Source organism: Caloenas nicobarica, chromosome 8 (genome assembly GCF_036013445.1).
Source record: "Caloenas nicobarica isolate bCalNic1 chromosome 8, bCalNic1.hap1, whole genome shotgun sequence".
Taxonomy (NCBI): domain Eukaryota; kingdom Metazoa; phylum Chordata; class Aves; order Columbiformes; family Columbidae; genus Caloenas; species Caloenas nicobarica.
Genome location: NC_088252.1, coordinates 4,562,415 through 4,578,667, shown reverse-complemented (window position 1 = coordinate 4,578,667; position 16,253 = coordinate 4,562,415). Strand labels below are relative to the sequence as shown.

At 39.0% G+C, this 16,253-nt stretch overlaps 1 protein-coding gene across 2 annotated transcripts in view; it reads left to right on the top strand.

The window, feature by feature from the left end:
- The window catches only part of STAG1 (STAG1 cohesin complex component), a 185,539-nt gene that overhangs the window by 13,109 nt on the left and 156,177 nt on the right, over window positions 1-16,253 (top strand). The window contains exon 1 of one of the 2 annotated variants that reach the window (XM_065639668.1): window positions 4,899-4,983. The exons of the other annotated variant lie outside the window; for it this stretch is intronic. The gene's annotated coding sequence lies outside the window, so the exon portion shown is untranslated. Of the gene's footprint in view, window positions 1-4,898; window positions 4,984-16,253 lie in introns of those variants that run through there. 2 annotated transcript variants of the gene reach the window in all.

Here is a 16,253-nt window from a genome sequence, read left to right as displayed (position 1 = left end):
CCCCAGCACCATTGGCTGTATTTTGCTGTGCTGTTCAGTGGTTGTTAGTAAAGGCATGTTGGAAGACAGGTATCTCGGCAGGTTAGAGGGTAGTTTGTGGTCTAATGTATAATAATAGTGATACTGAGGTTTGTTTGGGGGTGGAGAAGTACTTGGTGTTTTGATTCTATACTTCTGTGGCAACCGCATTTCTTAACTGTGGCTCTCAACCTAACGGAAGATGCTTTGTGCTGTAATTGAGCATTTTACCAGGTGTAACAGCGTATAGCGCAGGAGGAGATGATTTCTCAACCAACCTGGCTGGTTCTCAGAGAATACGGGTTTCTTCCCTATCATTGCAATTCCCCATCAGTGCTTTCTTCTTCAGGTGTACCACCCAGGGAAAATCATATCCTCCATAATTATATCACTTACCTTACCAATATATCGCCCTTTTTAATAGGCCGGGAAGAAGCTAATCATCAATCTCTTACTTTCCTCTCTAAGAGCCCTTAAATATCCAAGGCAAACCCCCCCAAACCAAACAAAACCCACCAAAACCCCCCACCCAAACAAACAAAAAAACCCCCACCAAAACCCCCCACCCAAACAAACAAAAAAACCCCCACCAAAACCCCCACCCAAACAAACAAAAAAACCCCCAACCACCACCAATCACCAACAACAAAACCACAGAATGAACAAAACCACAAACCAAACAAAACCACAAACAAGTCAACTGCTCTGATTTCTTGAGAGTTTGGCACTGTATATATGTAAGGTGCTTGAGCTTTATGTGTTTATATCAAAATCCATTCAGTCTTATGGCATCTTTTGCTCTTGTTTCATGAATGTAGTGCACAATTCCACTGCCGGTTTCTCTTCTGTTTAGATTTTGCAATATTTTGAACAATCCTTTCTGTGTTCAAGCTCCAAAACTGTTTTCTTGCCCCTCTGTAGTAGTCTAGAGAGGTTTTCCACAGTAACTGTGTAAGAGTTCTTAGTTAATAGACTTGGTAAGATTCAGTTCAGATTTAAAGAAAAAAAAAAAAGTTTGTGCTTTTTTTGTCACAAGCTTGTGGCTCTTTCTTATCTGAAATTGAAGTAAGAAATTTAAGAAAAAGAAACACTTGAATAAAGCGAACAGCTGCCAGTTGGGAGGGGAAGCTAAATGACTAAATATGGGGTATAACAACTTGAGTCAGAATTTCTTGCTTCTGACAGCAAAGAACAAGATGGCTTGGTGTTAGTCACAAGAATCTCACTAGCTAGCTGCGAAGTGATTTGTCCTTAAAATCATCTGCTGTGGTTAGGAATTGTCTTTTTGACCTCGAGGATTTATTTTTCCCTGTAACCTGGGGGCTCTGCTCAGAAAAGAGATCTCTGGCTTTAAATGTTCTTTTCAGTCTTACCTTGAACTTGTAATGACAATTGTTTGTTGATTTCAGGAAACCATTTTATATTTGCAAGTCAAATTTAACTACCATACTCAATTGTTTTCCATTTCTCTGTTATGCAGCTTAATTTTATCCAAATCTTCATCAGCCTGGGAATTTGCAAGCAGATTAGAAATAAAATTGTACATTAGAGAACAGCCAATAATAAACACCTTTTTAAAATGTTCACATTTAAAGAAAAAGAATTGTCAAATCCCCTCCTTTTATATATGAGACTGTAAAATGTGTTCAGGTTTACATTTTTCTAGTGCATTAAAACCTCATTCTGTTTTCTTTTTTTCCTCCTTTGGCAATTGATCTGATACCTTGTTCTCTCAGATCATTCTCCCAGTGTTTGAGTAAGGTCAAGAGCTCCTCAAAATGACAACCTTTTTTTTTCTAGTGTAGCTGCCAAATTGCATTTTCATGTTCAAGAATATCTTCTGTCTTCAAAGAAAACATGGAGACTCCTCTTACAGAACCATTAACTGTTCCAGTTCTGCTCACTGGTGTTAATGAATCAGTGCTCCCTCCTTTGAGGAATAATTGAAAACTCGTGGAAGAGGCTTTTGTACCCACTGGTAAGGAACTCATGAAACTTTTTTTAGCTTAAAATACAGGATTTTCTCAGCATTGCTCTTCAAATGCTGGTGAGATCATCTTAGCTTCAGTTGAGGGAAATTTTGCTGAAACTAATAACGGCCTTATTTTGCATTCTCTTAATGTCTAGTATATCTGGGCCTGGAAGATGGCTGTATTGACTGCAGTTAATTTCTGAATAAAACATGGGCACCAGAGTGTTGGAGGGTTCCCTCAATTCTGACAGGAAAGGAAGGTTCAGGTTTTGGGAATGCTCAGTGTTGGGCTTCACTAGGATTGTTCATTCAGAGGGTTGGCATTAAAACAGGCTTTTGTTTAAAAAGAAAAGTTCTGTCAGACAGAAACAAGCCTTTGAAAACAGTGATCTTTGATCAATGGATGCTTTGGTGGTGTCTGCCCTACCTTCTGCAGGCAAAGAAGTGATTTCAGTCTTATTACAGTATAGTGGGAACTTAATTGCATCGGTTTAATATAGTAGTGAACATGATAACCCTACATACTCCATATGCTCTTCTTGGAGCCTTTTTCTTGACTGTCTAGTTAGATTTGTAGCACAAGTTGTGTTACTATGAAGGAGTCTGCATATTTCTGTGATAAAACACAGCTAGAAGACTTCAATGGAGCCCTGAAGGGAAGGGAAAATTGAATCTATTTCATGTCAGTGCTGTGTGCTAGATATGTCATCACCTCATAGCATAAAGTCTATAAGGAAACTGCAGTTATGTGTATTAATGGAACAAATGCAGTCACATATAAATGTTCGGTTACACCACTGATTAAGGTAGATGTTGTATTATCATTGTGCTCATGATGTTCGTGTCTACAAAGTTAAGTCCTTCTTACAGTTCTGGTTTTGAATGGTACCTTTGGAAACAAAGTTTTAGACAGAAATCAACTTAAAACTTTTTTTTTTTTTTAACTGAAAAGATATAAAGAAGAGGAAAAAAAACCCAAAACCCAGGCATAAAATGCTCAAATGCAAGCAAGGGCGAAGTTTTTGCTAGATGTATCAAATGGGGAATTAGCTGTAAATTCTCTGGGAGCTCTGTATTGGGCAGTTTTTGTACTTCTGAAGGATATGTGATTTTCAACATGTCTATTTTAAGATGTTGAACACTTGCTATAAGCACAGAGTGAAGTCCAATTTTGAGCCTGCAGGTTAGACAGGTACCTTCCATAGGAAACGCACCAGTAATTCCCAGTGTTTCTGGACAAGAGCAGAAGGCCTAATGGAGTTACTTTAAAAAGGTAACCTCTTCCATTTTTTTTCTCATTGACGGTATTAAGACCAGATTTATGAACACTTTTGATAAAGAAAAGTAAAAATCCGTGATGGAAATTGCTTTAGAATTGCTTTTGAAGCACATATTTCTCTCTTGTTGCCTCTTCTAACCAGATATGGGAAGGCCAGTTGGCAATTCTGGCACGTATATTCTGCTTTGGAGGTGTCCAGAGGCTTGGGTTAGATTGATAATGTGCTTTGGTAGAGATTTTACAAATGCACATTAAAGCAGTGTATCCTTATTGAAGACCATTATTTAGAAGGCAAGGTATAGAAGGCGAGGTATGACAGAGGCAGGAGAATATGGTAATAACAGCAGAACAGAGCAGGCTGAGTTAAAGAATAGGAGGTGAGATTGCTCTTATCTTTCCTGCCAGTCAGGGGCTGAGAATCGATTAGAGTAGTGTTGGACTCAAAATATCTAATTAATGATGAAAAGAGCCACTAGTAATTTGGACTGTATTGAACATGAACTGTATAATGAAGTAGGGAGGTGAGCTCAACCACATTAAATGGGAGAACCTGTCACATCTATAATATTAAAAAGCTGTCTTAGTATTAGAAACTGCAGTGGTAGAGTACCCGGTAATTTAGAGTATTTAGCATTAAAAGTCTGAATGAGCTAATTAAGGGTATTAAAATGGCTGCAGTAAAATTTGGATATTGAAAGTTTTATAAAAGCTCTAAGCAGTAATTAAGGATGCTATTTTAATGTATAAAATTCATCAAAGTTGAGCAAAGAAAAAAAATCCTGCTGCAGCTCACAAGGGAAAGTGTAAAAGGAAAAATATGCTTTTAAATTCTTGTTATTGTCTCTATTTGATTTAGTTCAATAACCAAGAAACATGAAACTAGTCTATCCTCATATATAGTACAATTTGGGATATTCCCATGTCCTTGCTAAAAATGGAGAGGATAGTCCTTTGCATGTTTATCTAATTTTATCCTTCAGTTGACAGGGGATTAGACTCTGTGAATTTTTTGTCTGCTCTGTATTTTCTGAGGTTTTTTCCATTTTAGAGCCTCTGATATCATGGTTGAAATAAACGCTATACTTTTCTGCCTAATCAAGCAGCTTCCTTTGTTTTTAGCTGGCGATAGATTTTTTTGGTACCCTGTTCTCTAGCTACCTTGTAGCTGTCAGGCTACTGCTGTTCAGAAGAAGAAAACAAAGAGAAACTGTGTTGACAGCAGCTGGCTCTGGATGACCCTTTTGGTGACAGAACTTCCAAATCGAGCAGTAGGAGAAAGATCCAAGTGAACTCCCCATCAACCTGCAGACCTTTGGGTGAGCTCAAACAGTAGCCAAGAAGCTACTGGGAAAGGGGAGAAACTGGAGTTCTCTAGCCTTGCAAACTTAAAAAGCTCACCAGAACTCGTAGTGGGTTATTCTGAATATTGAATTATATTTTGTCACCTGGAAAGGTACTTGTCCAAAAATGTTCACGTGGTTTCTCCTTCCAGCAATTGTTTATTTTTCTGTGTGACGGTGAGTTGAATTAAGTAAATAGAATGGGGCCTTTCAGTTTGCCACCAGCTTCTTAGCTGCTTTTCACTGATGATAATTGGGATTTTTTTCCTTCTTACCCCAGGATCTGCCCCTTTCTGCGGAAATCTTGGTGTTCTTTCTCTAGCTCATGCTTTCGCCATTCCTGGTTTGGGCCACTGCAGTAGAGCCTCACGCGGGTGAGTCTGTGAGCAGGTTTGGAGGTGACAGCTCAGGCCCTTTGGGGCAGGGGAGCATGCAGAGGCTCACTTATAAACTATGTTTATTCATAAGTAATCTTCGTTTATTGAGATCTGTGTTTATTGAGTCGTAATCTTTGATTAGCAATTCATGCGGATTAGCATCAGCATTGTTGACTGTTAATGACCACCATTACCTTTTTCCAAGAATGACAAATACATGAAGATTTCTATGGAATCCTGATCTGTTGTAGCGCAAAGTGCCGTCCCTAAATGGAGTTCCAGCATGTCTATTCACTCTTTTTGAAACTTGAAGTAGGAGAATTAACACCTTGTGTGTCACTGAACGAGTAATACTGGAGATGTTTTAATTTGCTCTGTTACTCTCGAGTTTCATACTCATTGCATCTTCCTTGAGAAGTATTCCAGAAAAATAAAGCTATTAATTTAGTCGACTTTTCCTCAAATTAAAGAGAGAGTGCTATTCCTTGTTCCATATAGCTGTACAAGTGAATGGATATTACACTGAGCACTCAACTAAATTCTCCGTTAAATAGTGCCACTTCTCCTAGAGCACTCCTTTTTAGCACAACCTTAATGTGCTTTTTAGCGTTTCTCTTAGCAGGACTGTTATCAATACACTACTTCATAATTTCTCGGGATAGACTCAGATTTAGATGGAAAGTGAGAAATAATTATCTGGAAGTGATTATGCTCTTCGTTTGTTCAGGAGACAAAACCAACTTGTCCTGGAACAGGAAGCTGCCTCTTTCCTAAACCCTTATAGTAATTTATTGAACTATCTGCACGTTGTCTGTTCATATTGCTACTTTCCATATTATCAGAGAAATCATTAATAGCTTCCTCTTCTCTGAGACTCTGTTATGGTTTCCTAAAAGCCACTTATCCATCAAAGTTTTATTTAAATGTCAGAATAATTCTAAATGTCCTGTTTACTGATGATCAACTTGGAAGATGACTTAAATTCAAAATCTGATTATGTTTGTGTGGATGAAGTATAATAGAAGTTCTCTGCGTCTGCAGCTCCCCTATGGGCTTGATGTCTGCCAGGGCAGATGGAGTGTATTTAAACCTGCAAAGCTGAGCCGTGCTTTTCTTTTGGAAAGTCCAGACAAAGGAGCTGGGCTTACATGTATTGGAAAATGAATGAAGTTGGGTTAAGATCTGTTTTTCTTTGAGAGGAACAACTGCATTTATCAGATAGTAATTTCATTTTTTTCCTTTATTAGAAGGCACTCCTTTACATAGTGATGTTTCATACAGTGTTTTATCATTGAGAGCTTTACTGTAACTTCCTAATTGTTTCCCATTCTGGGACTGAAGTTTTGTGGGACTAGACATTACTTAGGAAATCGCACTTAGGAAAAAAAAATCTCTCTAAACATTTTCATGGGTTTAGCTATGTTTGTATTAGGTGTTTTAGTTTCATTAAATGTACTTTGAGTTTTTATCAATTGAGATAGTGAAATGTTTCTTAGATTTAAACCTTTTGGAAGAGTTACATAGTCTGTTTCATAACCTATAAGCAAATAACACAAGGTAGCTTTTCTTGAGGTTCAAAGATGGTGTGCTTACAAGTAAAAAAACCTTGTCAAGTGGAAACAATTATTTGTACTATGTCCTTTCCCTACTTTTTAAGCCCTCTCACTAGAAGTAAAAAAAATAAATATGCTAACAAGGCTAACAACTCAGAAGAGCAAAATGATGAGCATTAAATCCTATGCTACTAAAGCTCTGGGATATTTGAAATAGGGTGTGTGGTTTATTGGTGTTTTTTTGGGGTGTTTTTTGGGTAGTGTTTTTTTTGTTGTTGTTGGGTTTTTTTTGGGGGGGGGGGTTTGTGGTGTGTGTTGTTGTTGTTGTTGTTTTTTTAGATGGGGAGATTTTTGAAACAAGCCTTTGAAGTAAGGAACGTGTATTGGTTTGGAAATAGAGAAATCAGTCCTTGTAAGAGAGTTCTTCAGTGCACATTTAATTATCTCTGTGTAGTCCAAATGCTTTTAAGGTGGCAAAGGAGCATAAAGATTTTTTGGCAAATACATGTGGCTTGGAGAGAAACCCAAGAATTTCAACAGCTGTTTTCTGGGAAATTTCTTGGCTTTTCTTGGTCTGTAATTTATATCTGTGCAGGCAGTTTTTTGTCACCTTTTGACAATTTGTGATGTTTAGTTCGATTTTTCTAGGGCCATGTTGCTTTGCAAGTGTTTGAGTGGCTCCTGTCCCTGCCAGGACAGGGGTGTGCAGTGAGGGATAGAGAATCCTGGTCCAGGAGGGGGACACGGAACAGCAGTTCAGAATACTTCTGGGTTGCTTATTTTTGGTCTTGTTTTTAAATAAGACAGGATTCAGCTTTTTTTGTGGTACAACATGACATGTTACTTAAATGCATTAGGAATTCTATTGAGTTGCTGCATGTCTCTTTTGAGCACAGTGACCAATTTCATTCAAATTTGGAGGGGTGAAGGTAGATAACTGACTAAAGTTACTCTGGTAATAGCGTTTCCCTTTCTCATCCCTCTCCTGCATACAAATAAAAGCAGCAGCAGGATTTAAATTCTTGTTATACATTAGAGAATCCGCACAGTTATAGTACAGTAATCTGTTCAGAACCAGGCTTTGTTGTTTCCACAGCTCATGAAACTGCTGGAAAAGACAAACATGAGGAAAGTGTAAGTATGCAGCAGTCTCAGCTGGACAACCACTGAAAAGAGAGCTCTTTTATCTGTGTATCGGGATGGCAGCAAAGGCTTTGGAGTCTGTGATTCCTGAAAACAGAAATAATGTTTACTTATTCTAGAAGAAAATCTTGAATATGTTTTAATACAGAGCAATGGCATTCTCAGGGAAGACAGCAGAAGGAACAGAAAAACGCATCAATACCTTCTCAGAAATCCCTGTGAAGCAGTTGATCAGATTTAGGATCTCACATAATAGCTGAGGATGTGTTCTTGCAAATTCTTTTTTTTTTTAAAGTAGGACTGTGCTTCACTGTTCCAAAGCCACATAATCCACTTCATGCATCAGCAGAGAGAAACCCGTGTGCAAGAGCAAATTACTGTTAGATAAGACTTTCTTGTTGTCTGGATGAGGAGATGGTTTCACTGTTGACTCTCTTTTTTACTAATAGTAGTTACTGTAGTTCCCTGAGGAAAAGGGGTTGATGCACTCAGCTGGTCACACTTGGGCAGCAAGTGGTCGCAGGATGGGAATGCACATTGATCAGTGTAACAGGGAAGAATACTTTATGCATTTTGTGTAAAATTTTATGGCTTGCTATCTTTTTAAGGAGCACTTTGTTTCAAGAGTTATTTTCTGAAACTTGGCAAGTTGCTGGGAGCAGTGATCCATTTACTGGGGAAAAATTCAGCTTGTCTGAGGTTTAAGGTCAATTTTGATACCTGTCCTCCTCAGTGCAAACGGAGTTTTATGCAGTGCCAACGACAAATGGGGAATTACTGCTACGTTGCTAATAAATATAACCTTACACAGTTTAATGTTTAAAAAAAACCCCAGAAAACCCAAGCCTCAAATAAAAGGAAACCCTGGTGAGTCCCACAGCCTTACTAGTAGTACCTTTTAAAAATGAAAGCGTGAGAGTTATCTACATGATGAGTAGATTATTGGAAAAAAGCTATGTAGGATTCATTCGATCAATTTTTCATGTTAGTGCTAATGTATTCATTTAGTAAGAAGCGATTATGTTCGTGGGATCCTGATAAAAAGCCGGTATCAATGTGGCCTTTTCGCTTCCATCTGAAGAAAAATGGGAGCCAAAAGACCACATGAATTTTCAGTGATAAGCATGATAGTTCAAATGTTTAGTTATAATGGCAAATTTTATGTAGAGAGGAAACAGTGGGATTTTTAAAAACATATCTTGTTTATGTGAACGCTAGCACTGTATCTCCTCTAAATAGTCAGACAGAAGCAGAATACAGGATAAAATACAGAGACTCATTTTGGGGTAGAAAGAACTCAAGAAGTGCTTGGACTTAAATGTTTGGAGTCAACAAATTGATTCTGGAGGGTTTTACAGAAGGTAAGAATACAGTTAAACAGCATCCTTACTCCAAACTGACTGCAGGCTGCTGCTGAAAGGTGCGTCCACTTTCTCCTCCATCCTTCTTCCCCCATCTTCTGAACTTTGTGCTCTTGCCAGCATGTTCTGCATTTTAGCAAAGGTTAACTTTTTTGAGAAGTATATTCTAAAACTGTGAATAGATTATTTTTTCAACTGGAGATACTTTGTATTTAGAAGGGGAGGCCTGAGAAAATACATTATGTATTTGAGACTGAGGTAGAGAGAGAGAAGCAGATGTTCAAAGGTGATTTTGCTCGTAGACCTGAACTTGGTGACAGGAATGTAAATGGAGGCACAGACTCAAGAACAAGGGAGGGGACAGGACAGGATGCGACTTTGTTTTGGGTCAGTGGAAGGAAAGGGCCGAGGAGGGAAGTCAGTTCCTGGCCAAGGAGGTGTTACTCTTCTGGCTGAAACTGTGGTCCTGCAGCCATGGTCATTGAAAGCAAAGGAGGGGAACCTACACCGGTCAAGATCTGTGTGACTGGGGTTCTGGGAGAAATGAGCCTTCCTGGAGATGTGAAGGAGAAGCAGGAAAACTGAATCTGGTCTGGCTGTGCAGGTGCAGAGCTGGGGATGGTTGTGGCCTTCAGGCTGCTTCTCTCTGAACTCCACCCAGTGCCTGGAGATCACAGGTCGCATGTCCAGAAGACAAGGGAGGATTCTGTACTGTATAAAGGAAAAGATCCAGAGGGGAGAGATTTGGGAAGCAAATGGCAGCAGCTATAGCATTGAATGTAGATAGTGATGAAATATAACTTGCTTTGTTTACTCTTAGAAGGGTTTGTGGGGTGTGGTGTGACTAGCTTTTTTGAAGAAGAAAAGAAACATACAAGGTAAATATTAGGGAATGAAAAGTATCAAATTCAAGGATAATATAAACACAATACTTGAGTGTATATAAATATGAGCAGTTGGGAAGATCTGGATTTTGAGAGTATTCTGGAGGAGTATGACTGCACACGTGCAGTTGTCTCGTGCCCTGCTCTGGCCTTTTGGGCTCAGTCAAAATACCGGTTTCTACAGGTCTTTCTTCTGCCCACTGTGGTGTTTTTATTATTGCAGATATACCTATACTGATGCTTTAAAAAAAAAAACCCACCATGAAAGGGCATAACTTTTTAAAAAACTTGGAAGGTTAAGACATGTTGCCTCTTTAAAGGTTTGATTCATAAAACTGTAATCAGCCAAATCCTGGATTTTAAAAAAGTTAATTACAGTTTAAAAGCCTTGTTGCAAAACTTTGAGACTTGTGTCTGCTGGGATCTCACTGAAAAGGTTAATGGAAACTTGATTGTCATATTTAAACAATATTGTTTAATTAGTCCTGTGCCTCATGACTGCTGCCAGCTGTCCACAGGCAGCAGGAAAAAAAATTCTCCCATCTTGATGTGGAAAGTGCCTTTTTAAGGCAATGCTTTTCTTGCTCTTCTTCAGAGTGTTAGCTTGACTGTAACTAGAAAGGAAACATTGGTTATTTGTGCTCTTGCCTCCTTTGCTCCTAGGAACTGACTGCAAGAAATGCCCTTGTACCCCATCTCTGGGCCTTGCTGCTTGGGTGAGCCTGGAGAGGGATATATCTCACAGCAACCTTATAATATGTTTTTTATATATTACATATATGTATATATAAAAGGATCAAACTGTCAAAGTTGGTCCTTTTTGTCCAAGCTAAAAGGATTGGTTGTGATTCACTTTTTAGAAGACACTCCCTGATAAATCCCAGGTAAATGGAAGTCCCTGTAGAAATTGTAGCGTCCATGTACCTAGCCTGATGGACTCGGTGGCGCTCACGGAGGTCGAGCTCCTTACTGAGGTGATGCAGAAGTTTAGGCACCGTGTCTTACTCCATATTCTGATATCCATAGACTATTCCAGGAGGATTTCAGCTAGCATCCATACTAGTATGTTTTCAGAGACTGGATGCTGTGAGAGCTTGATGTTTATCTCAAAGCAGAAAATATAATGGGAAAGTGTTTTTTTGTCTTTGTCATGTGAGAAAATGATTTGAGCTGGATTTAGTGGATGTGAGAAAGGAAATTGAAACACTTTTCAAGGTCACATAGGAGCTGAGAAACCACTACAGCCTTTCTTTCTGTATCATTGACATAGGCGGCACTAAGTGATCCAGAGACTTTGCAAAAATCTCTGACTACCCTTTATGTTTTGCAGAGAGAGAATATTCTCCACTTTAAAAGGCACCTTTCAAAGGTCAGACAGGACAGTCTGTGAACAGGATGTGTGTTATAGCTGAGATAAGCAAAAAATTGGTATTTAGTACATGCACTTTGATGAAAATATCCTAGTATAAGGCAGGGGTTTGAGAGGAAACAATACTCAATAAGCTACTGTTGGTAGTACTGCACTACTGTCCAGGTTTTTAATTGTGGGAGGTGAATTTTCCTGAAGTTTTCTTTCTGAGAATAGCTCGTTGGCATTTTACATGTGTACTCGTTTACTGTGGTTATGCTTTGTGTGTAGTAGCTATCACCAAGTACACCAGCTAAAAACTGGTAGATATCTATGTCTGGAAAAGGAGACTGTGATTTTCTTGGTCTGATTGCTAATTAGAGAAAACTTAACCAGGTGATTTCATGAACTCTAGTGAGGTTGAAACAGTATACTAAATTTTTTATTTACTCACAGAAATCTAAATTATTGTTTTCTGTATGCTCCTATAGATGATTTTATAAGTAGCTTGGACTCACTTAAATTAGATATTTAATGATACATATGAGTGATTTCCCTCTTCAAGATTGCAGTGAAGTTTTTTCATACTTCATGAATTTTGTGCAGTTAAATAGAAGTACAAGAGTTACATCTTGGTGCTGAATATGTGATCTTTTTTTATTGGTAGTGAGTCTAAGCCTGCAGTTGGTTTCCATGTATTTCCTTTTTGTAGACATAAAGCCACAATTATTTTTTTGTGTGTATGTGATGTGTTACTCTGAGCTGTGGTTATTAATTGACAGATGAGTTACACTATGATGGCACTTAAAATGCACAACGTGTATTTCTGAAAGCAGTCGTTGCTATAGCAACTTTCTAGTAGGTCACTGGCAGTGGTGAGTGTGTGTGTGTGTGTGTGTATGATTTGGCTGTTAATGCAGACTAATACTGATAGAAAAATGAGAAATGTAAGAGTCAGAAAGAAGGTAGCCCTTCCCCCTTCCCTGTCCTCTCCCCTCAAGAACAGGGTAAGAGAATTTTGTGGAGAAAATGCTTACTTAGGATATTGCCACGTATTGGCAAGAAGCTGGCTATCAGCTGCTATAATTAGATGTTTTCTTTCTATTTATGCAAGGATTATACAAAACTCCAAGTTGCCTTAATCTCATTCTGCTTTTCCTTTGACATCTTGAGAGTTTGGTTAGGAAAGGAATACACGTTCCCTTGATCCAAAAGCACTGTGGTGTTTTTATTGAGCATGAGGATCTATTTGTACATCTGTATTATATGCTGGAAGTGAAAATATTGAGAAATTGCTGCTTTTTCCTCATTTGTAAGATACTTCAGCAAGATACAATGCATTTCCATAGCAATTTAGGCCAATATAGATCCCGTGGTCCCATTCTCCCCTGGCTGCTCCCATCACTTCCATAGGACTAATCCTGTGCTCCTGTGAATAAGGGATGAGCCAGTTCAGGGGGCTGATCTAGATAAAAATGACTTGAAAACAATTTAAAAAATTGCTAGATAATTTCCTGAATTGCAGCAATGGGCAGAAAGCCTCATGCCAGTGCAGCCACTGGAGGGAGGAACCGCGGTAGCTGCAGTTCAGGTCAGTGTATGTGAATGGTGGTGACTGGGATTTCCAGAGCAGCTGAAGAGGCTGTTTCCCACTGATTCTCGTTTTAGCTTGTTCTGAAACTTAACTAAAGTACCATGCAGAGGACTCCCTCCCAAATTCTTTGCTTTTGTATTCTTGTCTTTTTTTTTAATAGCATTATACTGCTCTAATTAGAGAGCAATCATGTATCTCTTTTAGAGTGATCAACCTATAGCCAGGCTATTCTTTTCAGTCTTGAATTAACACTACCTTAAGATATTAGAGAATGAATGATTTAAGATAACACATTCTAGATTATGATAAATGACAATAATGTCAAGTGTAGCAAGTGTTTTGTGATACTGTATGAATCAATGTGATAGAATTGTTCTACTGTCTGGCTGGGAGCGGGGAGAAATCACAGTAAAGAGTGAGGGAGGGCGGTGGGACTTGAGGCGCTGGCTGCTTTCTCTTGCTTTCCAGCATCTCCTGTATCTCCATTCACTGGTTTGCTGATGGCCAGACCAGTATCAAAGCTGCCATGAAGGACAGAGCAGGAACATGTGGCCACAGGAGTAGGAGGAAAGAGCAGAGACTGCCTTTTTGACAACAACAGCCCATCAGGTTGCTTCAACCAGTATATGAACCCTCATCACAAGACTCTACTGAAAAAGAAAATCTGTTTTTTTTTTTTTTATTGTCCCCTGTTATGTAGTTCTGTTCTCTGTGTTTTGAGAATTTGATTTGTGAAAGTGCTAATTGTCAATTTAACCCCTGGTAAAAAACAAACAAACAACCCAAAACAAAACAAGCCCCACAAACAAACAACAAAAGCCCAAAAACTTCCTTGACATTTTGTAGTATTTAAATGCTTGTTGAATGCTTTATTAAACATACTCATATATGCTGTGAACTCTGGAAAAGCTTGCTCTAACTTTGCCTCAAGGGTGAAGGCAATGCTTATAGATTAGTGTTTAAATTTATTTGAATGATAAAGACGGAAGTAGGACCAGCTACAAGAAAAACAAAAGCTTGTATCTTCCTTGTATTTTCTGTAAGGATTGCTCCTAGAGGAAATGTTCCCTTATTTAACTCCTGGGGTTATAGTTTTCAGTTAGAACTTGTTCTTATCTCAAGGGAGTTGAGAATCTGTTTAAGGAAATGGTTCAAAATATTCCCACTCTTGCTCTTACAGCCTGACAGTTTCAAATATCAGTTACCGTTTTGTATTTTCATTTTATGTAACTGTGTAAAAGATACTGAAAATCCTGTTCCTGTCTTTCTGAAATGCAAAGTGTCTGCACATTCTCCAGCACTTAAAACTGTGCAGTCTGATCCCTTCCTTGTGAAAACAAAAGCCAAGAAGTCTTACAGGGGAAAATAACCTCTTGCGTGGATCAGCTGCTGGAATTTCCCCTCTTGCTGGATAGCCTCAGCTGCTGGGGATGCCAGTTTCTCTCTCCTACTGTTAAGTTTCACTCAGTTTTACCTGCAGTGCTTAGAGAACTGTACTTTTTCTGGTTTTGGTGTCTTGTATTTGATGGTAGAGGCAAGAAGTTTTTTTTCTTCTCTCATCCATTAATTTTTCCTTTTTTCTTAGTCTGTCATTCACCGGGAAGAAATTTTTAAGGCTGTGTGTATGTAAGCAGCAGGTTGATATTAGCAGGCCTGTTACAGAGCATTGATGTCACTAAGCAGAGAATTCTGTGAGTATTTTCCGTTCCATTTGTTGACGACAGAGTGATACGTGCTCTGAACACTGACCTGAATTTCACCACTCTTCCCCTAAACGGAGCTGTGCCCTTCCACACACTCTGAACCAGCCAGACATCCCTAACCCTACAACATGTTTTTAGACAAGTTTTGGTTTTATCAGGATGGCCTTGGGATTCCAAGTTGTTCCTGTTGTTGGGTCCCTTGGAGATACTGGCTTAGGCAGCACAGCTCCTGTAGATAGATTCCTGATTTCATCCATTAGCCTGTTTTCTGTAAGGCATCTTATTGGAGCTTCTCTGTATTTCTAGTCTATTGGTAGTTAAACCTCCATTTCCCTTCTCAGTTCACAGCCGAGGTTAACTATTTGTAGGGATTGGGGCAGGGAGGAGGTTTGGTTGTCTATTTTTTTTTCCGTGGGAGAGGAAAGGGTTACTGTTTGGGTGGCTGGAAAGGCCCATGTTCCAGCTTTCCAGTACCACAAGGTTTCTTCTCTCGGTACCTTCAGAAAAATAAAGCACTCTACCAGTTCATGCTGGAACTCTTGGTGGCTTCACTGCCAGCATCACAGAACAGCTGTCATCCGATGGCAACCTTTCCAAGTGAGGCAAGATCGTTCTTCCATCTCTTTTTAGGTGGTCCATTTCAGCTAAAGCGTTGTCTAAGCCATTTCATTAACCCCAAAAGCTGCATTAGTCCAATGAACTGTTTTGGTAAATATCTCTCAGATAAAAAAATCCTTCCTTCTGTAGGAGGAAGGACTGCCGTTAGCATTACTGGGAGAAGGCACTTTTGACCAGGCTTTAAAGCTCACAGAACAGTAGCACAAAAATGAATGATGTTTGCTCAGACACAGTCACACTATTTCCAGTTTTTGTCATCTGCTTGTCTAAGTAACTGTTCAGAAATAAAGATGTTCCTGTATTTCTGTAAGGAATGCAAAATACAGTAAAAAAAAAAAAGGCATCAGTGCCTGCAACTCGGTTTGGGTATCTAGGTAAACTGGTGTTAGCTTTGCAATTTGAGTTGTCTTCTTGTTTTCAAATAAATGTGTTTGTTTTCCCTCTTGACTCAATACAATCTTAAAGGATAAAGAGGAGGAAGATGAGAAATAATTTGTTTATGGTCAGTGGATTCAGTGAAGCCTGGTTTGGCAATCCTGTTATGCTCCTTACTGCAGTGAATCCACTGGCTCAGCCAGTGCTTATGTTCAAAAATAAGCTTTTGAGGTATCTGTCCTTCTGTCAAATCTGTTGGCATTTGGCAACGTGTTCCAAAATTGTCAAGAGGTGGAGGGCAGACAGCCTGGTTGGATGCAAAGTCCTTGGGAATTGAAGCTGAATCAGCTTCTTGTCCAGCTTCTGCGTTGGCTTCTCTGTTCTTGCCTCTCCTTGTATGTCAGATAATGCTTGTCTGGTTTTTCAGTTTCTCCGCTTTGGAACTGGCCTCTCAACTGGTTTTACTCGGTGCGATTATCTTCCATTTGTACAGCCGTCATTTCTGTATCTAGAGCAGTGAACAAGCAATGAAAAAGATATTTTTTTTCAGGCATTTTTTTCCCCAAGAAGATTTCTCTTTTAATGGATTTAATTGTGGTGTGCAAGATGTTTTTGAACAGCAAAGAATAGACAGTTTCACCCCCTGTTGATTCTTCCTAGGGCTGTTGACTAACCAAAATTCATTTCA